The sequence below is a fragment of the Lycium barbarum genome, chromosome 3 (assembly GCF_019175385.1).
Source record: "Lycium barbarum isolate Lr01 chromosome 3, ASM1917538v2, whole genome shotgun sequence".
Classification (NCBI taxonomy): Eukaryota; Viridiplantae; Streptophyta; class Magnoliopsida; order Solanales; family Solanaceae; genus Lycium; species Lycium barbarum.
The window spans coordinates 8,309,542-8,321,598 of NC_083339.1; the positions used below are offsets into that span (position 1 = coordinate 8,309,542).

At 37.1% G+C, this 12,057-nt stretch overlaps 1 long non-coding RNA gene and 1 pseudogene across 1 annotated transcript; one reads left to right on the forward strand and one right to left on the reverse strand.

Moving 5' to 3' along the window:
• The window catches only part of LOC132630156 (two-component response regulator ARR11-like), an 81,325-nt pseudogene that overhangs the window by 51,639 nt on the left and 17,629 nt on the right, over positions 1–12,057 (reverse strand).
• LOC132633699 (uncharacterized) lies at positions 6,110–8,087 on the forward strand. Its single transcript, XR_009579751.1, has 3 exons — positions 6,110–6,310; positions 6,634–6,680; positions 7,755–8,087. It is a non-coding gene; the product is annotated as an uncharacterized LOC132633699 (long non-coding RNA).

Below are 12,057 nucleotides of genomic sequence, written 5' to 3' on the forward strand. Positions count from 1 at the left end.
AGAGTCCTACTTAAAGGTGTGTTGCGTGCCACATTTATAATTAGGAGGCTATAAGCATATGTTTCATTCTTGAACGTTCTCGTCACCTGTCTACAACCCCCGCAAGATTATGAATCCCCAAAACTTTCGAACTACACATGGCCTGATTCTCGTGCAGCCCGAGATATGTAGGCAACTCGAAACTGAGATTCGGCCATAATTTTCCATAATTCCTTCGGTCCTCATAATATTTTCTGTCAATTCTTCTAAACCGTACTTTTTTACAAACTCATATTCGTCGGTCCAAACAAAATTGGCTACTACGTCAACTTCTTCGCCCGAAGATTCTTACATCATCTCCGGTCGAAGAGGGGCATCTGTTGACACCCAATTTTGTCCCTCTTTTATTTAATTTACTCGAGTTTCTAAATTTATCGACGAGCTAAATACTTTATTTTCACTACTATTATTTTCGCTATTTTTTTACGAGCATTACTTTATCACAAATTTTAAATGTTCGTCATCGTTTCGTTTTCGGGTTTGGACTCGTTAAATTAATTACAAGACAACACTTTGCAAAATATTTTTTTTTTTTACATATTAATTATTTATCATCTTTACCAGTTATTAAATTAGAAGCCCAAGAATAATTAAATAGCGGAGGAAGGATCAACAATTTTCAGCCAAATTAATGGCCCAAAATACCAATACAATATTATTTCCCTACCTAAATAAACAACCCACATTTTTATACCCAACCCACATTTTTCAACCCATATTTAAATTAATGGGCCAGCCCAAACGGACCAGCCCATTACTCTAAAATATCCGGATCAGCCCACTACATTTACATGACCCGACCCAACCCAATTCCTAAAAAACCTAACCCTTCCGCTTCCTTCATCATCATCTCCTCCTTTCTCTCCTTCACCCCTACCCCTTTCTCTCTCTCTCTTCTCCACCTTCATCTCCGCCGTTCCTCCGTTCTCTCTCTCGCTCAATCTCACGCTCCCCTCCCACGTTACTCTCCACCTTCATCTCTGTCACCTCCACCTTTCTTTGTCCCCCACGCCTGTCCTTCACTCTCCTCCTCGTCTCCATCTCGCCTCCATCTCCCACGTTCTTCCCACCTCTTCTCTGCCATCCCTCGCTGCTCCACTTATCCTTGTCTCCCTCACGTGCTCCCTCTGCACTTCCACCACGCCTGTCCCCCGCTCCTCTTCCTCTTCCATTTAAACCCTAATCACAATACTATAAATAATCCTAATTTGGGGAAGAGATAGGGGGGATTTTTTGGAATGGTTTATTTTTAGGAACAAAAGATAGAAAAACGAAGGATCTAGAACCAAATTTCCCTACAAAACCCAAGTTTAATCATCGAATATAGGAGATTCCAAGAAAGCAGCCAACGATTACTCTATCTGTTTGGTTGAAAACTTTAGTTTCTTTAAACGATTTTGAGGTTCGCTCCTGTTCGAGTCTATTCATAACGAGAGTGTAGGTTCGACGACTTCGACGCCTCACTTCACTGCACCACAAACAGGTAAACTTCGATATAATTGTCACTCGTGATCTTTAATTTCTGCTTGTTCAAGATTTTTGGTTTATACTGCTATATGTTAGTGATTATGTAGTTTCGTTGTCGTCGCGTTATTCGTTTGACGTTTGGGAGCTGTTAGGATAGAATAACAATCGCTAATAGACGGATTTGAAAGACATATACTGTGGTTGGGATCATGAGACTGAATTTCCAGGACGTAGCATCTATTAAAAATCGGATATACATAGGATATACAATGATTTGTCAAGACAAGAAGAAGATATACATTCGATATACATCTGATATACACACTACTGTGTGTATATCCTAGGTATATTACATACCCGATTAGAACAGGCCAGCATTGTTTCCCTCTTGCTTTTTTTTTTAGTAAGATACCCGTCATAAATGTAATCTGTTTGGGTGGATATGATGAACTGATAATAGGACATGTCGATGTTGGTTTCTGAATTCTGTTTGGCCCCTGTTCTGTTTCGTCATTTCCCAATTCTGTTGTCAATGTAGGTGTTTAGTAGTTCAGTTGTCGCAGTTTAACAGTGGATAGCATCTATATGTTATTGTCTCATTTTAATTCAGTCTAATCTGAGTTTATTAGTATTTAGATGTTCGTATGAGCTCGTGTTTGGATGATTAAGTCGAGATGATTTGGTGTTCAAAATCAGTTGATCTCCCTCAAATGCTTATCTTTTCATAATCCTATCTTGAGCCTAACCTCTTTTATGTTCAGTGTACATGTTCAAATTCTATGAGCCTAGGAGGAGTCTGAATTTATTTAATGTGCTACTTTATTGTGAACTCGTTGCTATCATTTGCTTGACTGTGCTTGTATCTAGTTCCCTTCAGCATGACAATTCTTCTCCCTTAGTCTGTGGTCCCTTCATTTGTTTGTATCTTGCATGCTTGAGTATGGTGTGGAACCATATCTGAATGCCTCTCCTATAATGTCTTTATCACACCTGACCTTTGCATCCACTTGCCTGCTAATTGGACTGTTTTAGAAAACATGTTGACACCTATACTGCCGAGAACTTGACCTGGTGAGAAATATGGCTTCAGCAGTTATTGACGACAGCAGCCCTCTCACTGGGTCTGAATTTGTTTCAATGGGAGTTTCAGTCTATTTATAAGTTGATGTTTTTTCATAGTGTCTTCAATCTCTCGTTTGGGCTGAAATCTGTTGAATCTGTTTTCGTATTGTTTTCATAACAGCCCTCTTGTTTGGTCTGAAATCTGTCTTCCCTGGTTTTCTGTCATGTGTAACAAGGTTTGCCATTCTAAAATTATTATTTTGTCGCTTTAAAATCAGTGAGTACACTTCATCTTCATTTCTAGTTACGCTTTGGCCTCGAGTTTCTTTTCCGATAAAGTGTGAACTTCATGATTACTATTTCATGCGAGTATGTTGGGGTATTCTCTCTTATCTATGATTGAAGGTGTTGGGTCATATATTTTTAGCTTTAACAGTCGTTTGTCATCATGAATTATTTCTTAGAGTCACGCTTGTTCTTCTGTCCCAATGGAATCTTCAGTTATGCTCGTTGTTTTATTTAAAGGAATTTGATGGTTTGGCATGCTTCTTTAAAGCTTCTCCTAAGAATTATGGGTTGATCAACTTTAAGAATGTCTTCTTCTTCTTTGTAATATGATTTGAGTGTGTTAAATTCAATATTCGCATCTGGCCTAAGCTGAATTCTGAGGCAATTCGAGGGAATATTGCTATTGTGTTTGTTTCAATTTTGTTATCATAGTGGCTGCTATGAGTTGCTATATTCTTGACCGTTTACACCGCCATGGTTTTTGAGCTTAATAATTGCTGTTTTCCTAAGGATTGGACCGTATGCATCTGAAGCTCCACAATACTTTCTTTCTCCTCCCCCCCCCCCCCCCCCCCCCCCCCCCCCTTTTTTTTGATGGATTATGTATAAATATACATAAGATATGCCAAATATACAGAGCGTATACATAATCCACTGATTTGCTTTGAATTGTATCTTGCATGTTTGACTTTGTTTATTGATCGTATGTTAATCTTTTCTTTCTTTTTTTTGTGCATGAACATCGCATACGAGTCCCTCGGACTCGTCATTCCTCCGCATTTGGTGTTGGGCTAAAGGCCCAACAAAACCTCCTCCTATATCAGCCCAATCTGCAGTCATACAAGAAAACAAATCTGGGCCAAAGCCCAATAAACAGAACAGCCTACAGCTTCATTATAAAGAAGGATATTGGGCCGAAGCCCAATAATGCCAACAGTTTGCAGCAATTAGGCCTAAATAAATGGGCCAGACCTATTTAACTTTCTCCTCTCTTCCTTCTTATTATTATATTTTATTTGCTTTGTATAACTAACATTTATGCTTGTTAATTAAGATAGACTTTAGTGACATTAAGGGTTTTAGTTTAGTTATGGGTAGTTAATTCCATAAAAAAAAAAAATTACATTCAACTCTATTTTCTAAATTGTTAATAGTATCTATAACATTTATTTGGAGTAATTGATTTTCAAAAATAACATGACTACATCTTTCGGCTAAGGGAATAATAACTTATGCTTATCATTTTAGAGATTTTAAACATAACAAATCTTACACTAACGTTAATTCATTCTACGAAATAAAAGCCAATTAGTTTTAACGGCTAGTTTTTTTTTACTTCAATTCTTTTCCAACACTTGAAACACGTATCTTGTTGAAACAACCTCAGTGTAACATATACATTTAAACTACTAGTCTTTATATGAAACCTTAAAAAATTATTTAACATTAATCTTACAATAACTCTTTTAATTTGTGAGTTGGTATAGCTCACTTTTCTCCAAATATATATAAACATCACATATTCCGCTTCTTTTAGTTTATTTTAACTAAATTTTTACACAAATTATTGTGTTTTCTACAAGTATTATTTTAAACAACATTATTACACTTTCGTTTAAAATCTTAACAACATTTATAAGTCGTATTTCAAAATAGCATTAAAAATACTCTTTTATACAAATTATCATTTTTTCTACAAGTTCTATTTTAAATAGTATTCTTACATGCCTATTTACAACTTTAGCCATACTTGCAAAATCATGTTTCTTTTTTTCTGAAATATCATAGCTACTTTCTTAGCCTAATTAATTATAAGTCCGGTCGGTTAACCATTGTTAATGGGTCTTAAAGGATGCCTAATACCTTCCCTTTAGACTAATTGAACCCTTACCTAGAATCTTAAGTTTCGCAGACCTTAAACAGAGTTAACTTTAAGCATAACTTTAATAAATTTCAGGTGTCCTAATTCACCATAAATAATTAGGTGGCGACTCCTTAAAATAAACAAAAACAGGAATTTCCAATATGTCATACTTCTAATTTAACTTTCCGGGTTAAAATGGGGTGTGACAAGTAGTAGTCGTATGTGGATTGTATTCGAACATTTTGAATGTGGGTTGTTTGGAATATTGTGTGGGCTGTCCGGAACGTTTTCGAATATTGTCTTGAGTAGTCTCGGATTAGCACTTGAACGTGTGGTTATTAATGTTGGCTTGGTTGTTATGTGGTTGGTTTGGAGACAAGGGAAACGTCGTCTAATTATCTAGAAAGGAATTACTAACGTTAGAATACGTTTTGAATCTCCCCGTAGTTTAATCGTAGTTCTTGACGCCTTAATATAGGTTGAGATATTATTGGGCAGCGTATACATATTGCGTGGCGAATAAGCGCTAAAGGTATGTAAAGTTAACACTTCTTTCTCTTTGGCATGATCCTTATGAAACGAATAGACGATATGTATATGATTCCAAAAAGTTCCTATTCTTAGAGCCACTAGGATGGTGTTACACCCCGGAAAAATTTTGCGTTACCAAAACCTGTAGACGGCTTAGAATGGGCCAAAGGGGCCAATACAGCGCGAACGCGCCCCCAACGTGGCGCGAACGCGCTGAACAAAAATCTGAAAAATCAATTTCAGAATGAAGGTTGTGTTATAAGAAGGTAATAATGGCATATATATATGACATTTGGAGACCATATGGTGTAAATTAGTTCATATGTTAATTGACGAAAAGCCCTCGTTGCTGCAAGCTAAGTGGGGCCCACATGCCAAAGTTTTATAAAGGACATATGAAGATGCATACGAGTAGTATATGGAAAGTTGAGCAAGTCCTAAGAAGGACCCATAAGCCAAAAATGGGCATAAGCCCTCCAAAAGGACGATTTAAGGAAACGTTTTCGGATGATCTGACTTGAAAGGGCAAACACGGCATTATAAGTTTAGAATTTGGGAAAACCCCCAGAAATAAAAATTGTAGATACTTGAAAGAGCTTTCTAACCATAGGTCGTGGGCCCTCATACGATATCGGGATCAAGAGTTATGACTGTTTTACTGAATGAACATCCAGTCAGAAATTTTAACCCTGCGCGAACGCGCCCAAAGGGGGCGCGAACGCGCAGAAGGAAATTATTTAACTCTACGCGATCACGCCAGAAGGCAGCGTGAACGCGCAGAGCATTTTTCCAGCTGCTTCTGGCAGCTTCTAAACATCATAAAAAGGGCGAAACCCCCCTCATTTTCAGATCAACACACGAAAAACACACCCCAAAACTCTCCAAAAATCTGGAGAGTTCTCCCAAACTCCCCAACCAAAATTTTGCCCAAAACCAGGTATAATTTCCCAATTCCAGTCCGGGTAGCGTATAATTATTGGTGCAGAATCATATAACAGTGTGTGGTGGCCTAAATTTAGCGTGGAAAAGTGGAGATTAAGCAATATTAAAGGGAGAAAGGTATGAATCTCTTTCTATTTGTGCTAATACCGGTTTATTTACGAAGAATACGCGATTAAATAATTGTATACTGAGTTAATTAGTTATGAAAGCTGAAAAACAGCGTGTGGGCTATTTTAGGAGATGTTTTGAGTTGGAAACATTATAATTGATGTTGGTATTGTTGTTGTTGTTGTTGGCTGCTGAATTAAAAATTTGGGCTAGGCATATAAACAGGGGAGATGCTGCCCGATTTTCGGCAGAATATAAAATAGTATAATTTGAATTATGGCACAAGTGTACGATGAAAAGGCTAACATTAGTGTGAATTATCTTAAATGTAGACTTACAAGCTCGGACACATAAGCATAGCTAATAGGACGTGGAACAGGTATGTTAAGGCTCGTCCCTTTTCTTTCAAAGGCATGATCCCGATATTGTGAATTTAAAATTGTCTCCATATCTTACTTGTTTTTAAAAGTTAGATGTCTATGATTCTAAGGTATGATTACTTTCCCGATAACCCGTCAACGTTTTTCAAAATGTTCGTATTTTTCCAAAACAAAGGTTTATGGTATTATAAGCTTTTATGACAAAAATGATGGATATGTATTACATTGACAACCCTGACGTCAAATATGAGAAAATGTCTATGACAGATATGTTGACGATATGTTCCTACCATGAATATGACAATATGAAAATGTTAAGTTATTTCTTGATTTCTCAACTCTATTATGGATATTCACTGTTTTAAAGGCTCCAAGTATATGAAACGATGCCTCATGACCCTATTTTATATTTTCTCATAGTGACACTCTTCATTGATAGTCTCGCCTTATGATACTAGTTCCTTCAAGGTGAGACGAAGCGATCATGGTTATTCCATAACGTAATCGGAGGTCACCGACCTTACGTCACTCCGATGGATACATGATTTTTTTTGGGCTCTCCTGCATGCTTATATGACATATGTATATAAGATATGTATATGCACATGGGGTGGGGGAAGGGATACATGGGGGATGGGAAGGGAAACATGTTTCATTGCCACCTGGTCAGCTGGCTTATCATCCCGGACGCGGGATATATGGGCGAGCCGACGTATTTCGGCGCTATGTGGGCGAGCCGACATTGTTCGGTGCTATGACATGACATGATATGATATGACACGACATGATATGACATGACATGATATGATATGATATGATATGATATGATATGATACGATATGAGATGATATGATAAGATATGACATGACATGACCAGCTAAGTATGCATGGTATCCGCCCTCAGCGGCACTCATATGTACAGGTTACTCTTTTATTCTATGACATGTTTTATGTTTCCATGCAGTTATTATTCACACGCATATTTCTTACTATGTTACTATTCTTGCCTTACATACTCAGTATATTGCTCGTACTGACCCCTCTTCTTCGGGGGCTGCGTTCATGCCGCGCAGGTACACCCAAAGGATGCGAAGTTAACATAGAAGATGTTCCAGCGGAGTTGGTAGGCTCCACTTGTCCTGGAGTGCTGCCAAGTCAGAGTATATGTACTATGACGCTATGTTCGAGGTTAGAGACTTTGCAGATAGAGTCGTGGGTATAGAGTGTCGGTTCTGTCAGCAGCCTATGTGTCATTTTATGTTATGTTATAAAGTCCATATGATCACAGATTATATTTGATTTGAGTACGATGAAAAAAAAATTATGTATGTAATAGGAGTCAGAGGGTTCGCTCGGCCCTAAGTAAGGGTCGGGTGCCCATCACACCCTAGTAAGATCGGGGTGTGACAGATGGCTAGTGTCCTTGGTTCCCAGAACTTAATTTATTATGTTTCAATACGTACATATGATTCCAGAGTTCTACTTGATATAATCCACAGTGACATTCAAAGGTATTTGATATGACTATTGTCTTGATTTTCAAATGATAGTTCGTTTTGATTATTCCATTGAGTCTTTGATAATGTTTAAAATTGCATATGGTTTCTCACTACTCTGGTCGTGCATGCCTCAATATATCTTTCACCGAGTCCCGGGCCGGGTATGTTATCGTGTACAGTTTCACTGCATTGTTCACCGAGTCCCTCACTAGAGGGTCGGGTACGATATATATATATATATATATATATATATATATATATATATGATATGATGACATGATGATGATATGATGATATAATGACATGTTATGGCGGCCAGGAGGGCATATGATATATGATATTGACATGCATGATTTATGTTTCAAAGGCAAGCGTTTTGGTATGCTGAACATTGTACTTGTTTCCTGTACTTCTTATTTCAGTTATGATCCTTTTATTGTATTTCATGCTTTACATGCTCAGTACATATTCCGTACTGACCCCCTTTCTTCGGAGGGGCTGCGTTTCATGCCCGCAGGTGCAGATACTCGCCTTGGTGATCCGCCAGCTTAGGATTCCCTTTCTGCTGTCTTGGAGAGCTCCGTCGTTCCGGAGCCTAGATTTGGTACCGACTTCCTGATATGTATATATATATGTTTTGTCCAGGGGTAAGACGGGGCCCTGTCCCGTCATATGTTACTGTTGATACTCTTAGAGGTCTGTAGACATGTATATGGGTTGTATCCAGATGTGATCAATGTGTGTATGATTAGTATGCGTGTTCTATCGTTGTGGCAGCCTTGCCGGCTTGCATATATTGTCATGTTGTGGTAGCAGCCTTGTCGGCTTGCGTTTATATATATATAGTTGGGACGTTCCCACCTGTTATGACAGTCTTGTCGGCTTATGTACTGTGTTATCTGTTGATAGTTATGACTCCTCAGGAGACAGGTTGCCGAACATATATATACATTTAGGCGACAGTTCCGAGACTATGTTTTGGTCGTTATAAGCTCCATATTATGTTTGTTGTGGACTGATCATATAGCTAACAGGTGTGTATATGAGTGCCCAGCTCGGGTACTAGTCACGGCCTACGGGGTTGGGTCGTGACACTATACTACGGTATTAGGAAAGGAAATTAGATTTCCTTATTTATCTACTCTTTCTCAAGATGAAGGTGATTTTGTTAAATCAAAAACTATTTTCAAAATATGTTTATTGTCTAATCAAATTGAACAAACTTTAAAAAACCCGGTGATAGAAAGGAAAATAGCAAGTTTTCAAGAAAAACTTGAACATGAAGTTTGTTCAGAATTACCAAGTGCTTCTTGGGAAAGAAAGCGACACATTGTTGAGTTACCATATATTGATGAATTCAATGAACAAGCCATCCCTACAAAGGCAAGGCCTATCCAAATGAACCACGAGTTAATGGAAACTTGCAAAAATGAAATCAATGATCTTTTACAAAAAAAAAAAAAAAGATAATAAGACCCTCTAGGTCCCCTTGGAGCTGTTCAGCATTTTATGTAAATAAAAATGTCGAAAAAGAAAGAGGATCTCCCAGATTAGTTATAAATTACAAACCTTTAAATAAAGTATTACAATGGATTAGGTACCCGATACCTAATAAAGAGATCTATTAAAAAGAACTTACAAAGCAAACATCTATAGTAAGTTTGATATGAAATCAGGATTTTGGCAAATACAAGTTGCTGAAAAAGATAAATACAAAACTACATTCAATGTCCCTTTTGGGCAATATGAATGGAATGTTATGCCTTTTGGGTTAAACAATGCCCCTTCTGAATTCCAGAATATTATGAATAATATTTTTAACCCTTATAGCAATATGTCTATTGTTTATATAGATGACGTATTAATATTTTCTGAGGACATAGATTCTCACTTTAAGCATCTGAATACTTTCTTTAAGATTGTTAAACATAATGGATTGTAGTAAGTGCTAAAAAGATTAAATTGTTTCAAACAACAATTACATTTTTAGGACATGACTTATACCAAGGTACTTATAAACCCATTTGTAGAGCCATAGAGTTCTCTTCTAAATTTCCAGATGAAATTCCTGACAAAACCCAATTGCAAAGGTTTCTAGGAAGTCTTAATTATGTTGCAGACTTTATCCCTAATATCAGAAAGATCTGCGAACCTCTTTACAAGCGTCTTAGGAAAAACCCAGTCCCATGGAGTCTTGAACAAACAGAAACAGTTAAGAAAATCAAGACTGTTGTCAAAAAACTTCCATGTCTAGCTATTCCAAACCCAGATACTTTCATGATAGTAGAAACCGATGCTTCTAATGAAGGATACGGTGGAATTCTTAAACAAAGACTTGTCCCAGAATCTGTAGAACAATTAGTTCGTTTCACATCAGGGATCTGGAATCCTGCACAAAAGAATTATAGTACTATTAAAAAAGAAATTTTATCTATAGTACTATGTATTACAAAATTCCAAGATGACTTGATAAATAAGAATTTTTTATTAAAAGTTGATTGCAAATCAGCAAAAGACATTTTGCAAAAAGATGTTAAAAATCTTGTTTCTAAACAAATTTTTGCTAGATGGCAAGCTTTACTATCAAGTTTTGATTTTGAAATTGAATTTATAAAAGGAGATTTAAACTCTTTACCAGATTTTCTTACAAGGGAATTTTTACAGGGTAACCATGAGGCCAGGAGCCCCAAACTCCCCCTTCAGGAAAAAACCCGATAAAAAACCAAATGATAACAGGTATTCAGCCTTAGCTGAATTTCCAAACCTACCCAGGCCCATGAGGCCCACATTTCCAACCCAAAACAAAAAATTAACTATCCTCGGTTCTATTCCCCAAACAGAAACATCATCCCCATTTCAAAGGATCCAACCTTCTACCAGTTCCACAACAGGTAAAGGAAAAATCCAAACCAGTGAATGTTACAAAATGAAGACCCCAAAGTCTTTTGCCCAAGCAGTTGATCCCAACACTCCCTCAAAGAAGGAAGAACAACAGGCAACTCCAGAAGAGTTCAAAATCATTAACAAAGCAATGCTTCCTGTGTTAGCATTGGATAAACATTATGAAAATTAGAAGGTTGAGGATTGACTCAAACCTTGCTATACTAATTTTGACTATATTGAAACCAATGACCCTATCAAGACTAGGAGGCATTGTGAATTTATCCTAACAGACACAGGATCAATAACAAATGAACATACTACAAATAACAAACATGGCCAAGATGGTATTGCATACTCCAAGGTCACCATAAACAAGATTATTAGTCCTTTTGATTGGAAGGTGGATCATCTCCATACTCCTATCGTATTATCAGAACAACATAGGCCCCAGACCTATAATTACTTTGATTATGAATGAGCATGGTATAATTTTCTGTATGTAAGACCCATTTCTCACACATGGTTTGTGAAATACAGCGAGCAAATGTCTAAATCAATAATTCCTAGATGGTTCTACACCTGGTGGGAAAGATTTGGAGGCAATGAAGCAACAATGCCCAAAAGCTTCAAAAATTCATTATGAAAGATTCCAGAAGGAACAGGAGATTTCCACCTTACCGGATCATATTAAATTATGTCAATATTACATAAGAAAAAGAATTTCTTATATCATCAGTTGGTCTTTTGACATAGCTGAAATATCAAGAATTAAATATTTAGTTAAAACCATAAAAACCAAAGGATGGACACCGGAGTCTAAAAATTTGAAAATTAAGAATCCAAAGTCATCCAGCAGCAGGACAGGATCAACAGAATCCAAAGCAGAATTAAAAAAGAAGCTCTTAGAGGCTTTAAGCAATATTGATGATACCGACCCAGCAGATCTTCAAGAACTACTGGATACAGCATCTCATCAGCAGAAGATAATGGCGAT